Source organism: Berghia stephanieae, chromosome 2 (assembly GCF_034508935.2).
Source record: "Berghia stephanieae isolate SIO BIC M18660-M18661 chromosome 2, UCSD_Bste_1.3, whole genome shotgun sequence".
Taxonomy (NCBI): Eukaryota; Metazoa; Mollusca; class Gastropoda; order Nudibranchia; family Aeolidiidae; genus Berghia; species Berghia stephanieae.
In genome coordinates, this window is record NC_088361.1 from 68,278,425 (window position 1) to 68,283,491 (window position 5,067).

General features: G+C 34.4%; 1 non-coding gene across 1 annotated transcript; it reads right to left on the bottom strand.

Annotated features, from left to right (window-relative positions):
- Positions 1-1,644: 1,644 nt before the first annotated feature.
- On the bottom strand, positions 1,645-1,716 carry Trnae-uuc (transfer RNA glutamic acid (anticodon UUC)). Its single transcript has one exon. It is a non-coding gene; the product is annotated as a tRNA-Glu (tRNA).
- Between the last annotated feature and the right edge of the window lie 3,351 nt (positions 1,717-5,067).

Consider the following 5,067-nt stretch of genomic DNA (forward strand, 5'->3'; position numbering starts at 1 on the left):
TACACTAGCGTTCTATCCAAAGGGTAGTTAGTAATCTCAATTGTCTGTTTTGCGCTATACTAGTAGTCCTTCAGAGCCATTCGGTCCATGGAGCCGAAGTTTATCCCGGTTTCTATAGCGGACAAAGCAATTACTTGCTACCGTTTGGATAGGACGCTGTCTATCGCAAAGTACTTTCCGCCAGATATATCAGACCCATCTACCCAATCACTGTTGGGGGGGGGGGGGGTGTCAGGTTATAAAAACCGGGATAAACTCCTGCTCCATGGGGCTAATGGCTCTGAAGGACTACTATCTATGTCTCATGGAATGAAATTTCTATTCCAGGCCAGCTGTAAATGCGACTTGAAAGGCGTTTCATTACTCTACCATGCTTTGCATATCAATAATTGACATGATATAGTCAAGTGGTCTTAATCAAGGGATTATGGCCTGTATTCATTGTCATCCATCAGGTCAGTGGACAAGCTCAAAGTCGCTTGACTCTTACTGAAATAGATAGAAACGGTCCCAATTCAACCATCAACCCATTTTAAAAAATACTCTCAAGAGTTATAGGTATAATTTTCATATTCACCACTCTCTGGGTACGGGGTACATTCTTTGTTTTTGTATTTGGTCATGGTGGCTTGGTTGTGTTAAATCGACGTGTACATATATGCAGGTCGGACATCTGGAAATAGCTATGGGCCTAGTTTTACATTGTTGTAATGGACTATATTTTGCTCAATTTTTGGGATTATTTTTCCATTACAACAATGAGTCCATAATAAAATGGGTTATCAGACCTGCAAATAAGTGTACGTCGTATTGAATACGACGGTTGTTTGTCCTCGCCTAACTTTGTTAAAATCATTGATGACGTCATTTTAAAAGTAAATAAAAATTTGATTATGTTTGGACTCATTATTTTTCAAGACAGTTATCCTTACTGGCGTGGTGGCTGAGTGGTTAAGGCATTAGACAGAAAACTTTCACTTCAAATACTTGTGACAAATCGCTTCATACGATATTTTGTTCGAGCGAAACTTGTTCTTAAAAATAGAACTTTTTGCAAAATAGACCTCTTCACGATGACGTATTTAGTATTGTTTCTTAAACTTGAATAATACAAACAACCTAAAATGTCCTTATTTTGGCCATTTCGACTTTCTTTTTATAACCGGTTTATGCTGAACAATAATAATAATAATAATAATAATAATAATAATAATAATAATAATAATATAATAATAATAATAATAATAATAATAATAATAATAATAATAATAATAATAATAATAATAATAATAATAATAATAATAATAATAATAATAATAATAACGATGATAATAATAATAATAATAATAATAATAATAATAATAATAATAATAATAATAATAATGATAATGATAATAATAATAACAATAATAAAAATAATAATAATAATAATAATAATAATAATAATAATAATAATAATAATAATAATAATAATAATAATAATAATAATAATAATAATAATAATAATAATAATAATAATAATAATAATAATAATAATAATAATCTCCCTACATAGCTTTTTTTACAATTATGTTTCGTCAGGTCGAACGCTTAACGCACATTAAAAAAAAAAAGAAAAAGAAAAGCAGGATAGGAAAAAAAAAATTCCCACACCGGGAATCGAACCCGGGCCGCCTGGGTGAAAGCCAGGAATCCTAACCACTAGACCATATGGGATGACAATCAAAAGACGAAAAATTGATTTATTTCCTAAACTCAATTTTATAGATACTGTGCGCTTGGCGAAGAACCTCACAATATTATTATTTCCCCCGGAGATATAACACTATAGTCTGGTTAATACAGTTTAAAGAGTCTCCCATAAGCATGGATAGCCTGAAAGATATCGGATGCGAGCTCCGCTTCAAGTAAGTTCCTTTTTTCAACTGGCAAAAAAAGGTTGACTTTCGGGTAAGTATTGTTTAACGTTACTAAAACTTGATTTACATTTCCAAATAACGCTATTCAATTCAAGTTAAAGTTGTTAGTGAGAATCATAATATATAACATCATAGTTTTTTTAATGCAATGAAAACAACATTTTGAATACACTATCGAATAAGTAGATGAATAAAGAAAATTATATTTCAAAAGTACAAGAAAAAAGAATGTTTGAATGATGACGGCGAAGATGACGATGACAATTAATGCCATTTACAAAAATAAAAATGCACTCATGATTCACGCTCTTATTACAAACCATTTCGTCAGCACTACCTGTATTATATATAGATATATGAAAACTTGTGGAAAGACATACAATAGCTCTCAAAATTTCAGATTTAGTTTTGATAAAGTAGTTTGTTTTAATCAGTTATTTGAATTCAATTATTGAGCGGCTTGGTGGTCATGTAGTATGACACTCGCCTTACGGACCAGTTCCAACTCTGGTCTGGATTTTTAATTAAGAAAAGTGAGTGGAGCAGGCGCTTATGTTGATAATAACAAGAAATGAAGTGAGTAGGTAAGTGCCAGAAGACAACAGGGAATAAAAACTTCGCGGCGGCGATGGGCGGCTCGAACCTGCGACCTTACTAGTACAACTCCGCCTTGTTACAATCTGGGCTAGGTGGTGCAAAGATGAGTTCTATGGAAAAACCCATTTGTATAATGAGTAACATGGCTGATAACCGCGTCATCTATGTCTAAAAAAAAATGAATGTCATCTCTTATGTGTCATGTCTTGTTCGACATGTTAAGTGTTGCTGTTGGTTTGGGAAACTGTGTAAAACCCTTTGACCCTATATAACAGAATCATCATGAATGAGATCACAGCCGTATCCTGCCATGTCATAGAACGAGTAGGAGAGGCAACCGACCGAGGTTTACAACTCATTGTGTTGATAGGTGACACGACCACATTGTCTTCTTCATGCCATTCAGGAAAAGCGATGGTTCTTATTTCTACGTGAAGCACTGGTATTGAAGTAATGCCTGAGGAAACGATCAAATACAAAATAAGAGACTAAATTGAGTTCTATAATGTATTATCTTGTGATGAACATTGTTATTGGACGGCTATGCGGACTTGTGGTATGACACTGCCTTCGGATCGGAGTGTCCAGGATTCGAGTCCCGCTCTGAGCAGTGCATAGTTGGATTCTTGGGAAAAGGCTCTATACTAACATTCTCTCGTCGTACTTATGTGTAAAATGAGTACCTGACCGTTAACAACGTCGTCACTGTCGGAAAAAAAATATAATATCGCCTAACGTGCGTCATGTCTCGTATGTTAAGTGTTGCTGTTGGCTAGAAGCCCCTAGTAAAGCGCTATGAGCACGCGCAATGGATAATGCTCTATGTAAATGCAAATTTTCGTTTTGTTGTTGTTGTTGTTGTTGTTGTTGTGATTATAAACTCTAAAAAAATTATTTGGTGCCATCGCTTTCGGATCGGAAGGGAATGGTTTCGAGCCTCGCTCGGCGCATAGTTGAGTCCTTGGAAAAGGCTCTTTACTCACATTCTTCCACCGTACTCAGATGTAAAACGAGTACCTGGCCGTTAACAGCGTTGTTTCCGTCCGAAGAATTAATATAATATCGCATCATGTCTTTTCCTAAATCATCATCATCATCATCATCATCATCATCATCATCATCATCATCATCATCATCATCATCACAATCATTGCCATCTTCTTCTTAATATAAGACACTATATTTATAATATGGTTATCTGCTGTCCCAGCAAATATATCGTATCGTTCTATCTGTCTGTGTGTGTGTCTGTGTGTATGTATATATGTATGTATGTATGTATGTATGTATGTATGTATGTATGTATGTATGTATGTATGTATGTATGTATGTATGTATGTATGTATGTATGAATGTAGGCATGCATATACGATGATATGCTGGTTTGTATGTATGTCTGCATGTATGTATGTATGTATGTATGTATGTATGTATATGTGTTTGTATGTACGCTCATTTCTTTTGTATACACGTGTAGAAACAATGTGCAAGCGTGTATGTTCGTGTATGGCTGTGTCTGTATTTGTAAATGTGTTGATGTTCATACCATGAACCAAACTGAGCATTGTTTACCTCACATGAATTGCCTTTAATTTGGACAATAAAGATTATTATTATTATTATTATTATTAAATGTTGCCGTTAGCCAGGGACCCCTTGGTAAGTGCCTTGAGGACGTTTAGTGGATAATGCTCTGTATAAAAGCTCAATTTAAAACAAATATTTTAGATTTTGGCAAGAAAACTCGTCCTTCAAATACCGATCGATTTCAATGACCGTCGTCTTCGCAAAAACTCACAAACCTGGGATTTCGTGGTCAGAAGAAAGTTGAATTCGTGGAAAATGCTCCACTACTTTCGCACCGTACTCATGTGTAAAATGGATGGTAACAGGGGTTTCTCCGTCGAAAGAAATTATAATAGCACCCTAAAGGTGTGATTTCTGGTACTAAATTAATGTTAAGTGTCGCTGTTAGCACGGGACCCCTTGTAAAGAGCATTTGAGTATTTTGCTCAATGTGTTAAAGCTTAAGATTTTTAGGGGTTTATATGTCGTGAATCTCTCCTTTTTATCATTGTAAATCAGGGATGTAAATCTTTCAGAATTTTTCTGAATTCAGAATATTTCAATTGATAAGAAAAAAAATGAAAATAAAAAGAATATAAATAGATCAAATTGATAAAACAAAATATTTTAACAAAAACGTATTATTAAATACTACTGTAATATAATATGGTGCATATAGGCCCAGGCATGACAAGCACTTTCTGTGTGCACTGAAACACTCCACTTGCTGTTTGGTTGCGGAAGAGGTTATTTTCACTACAAACGTGATAACGTTATTTCCAGGCCATGAATTCAGACAGAAAATTTCTGACTGATTCTGAACTACATGGCAGTAATAGAGGTTTTTCAGAAAAAAAAATTCTGAAATTTTGTTCGGTAAATAGCCACTTTGGCTACATATCGAACATAATGTATAAATACCACTACCGGATGTTTTGTTTTCCTTTTTCGCAAATCAATGGATGCTTGTTGAAGTGTGGCGGAA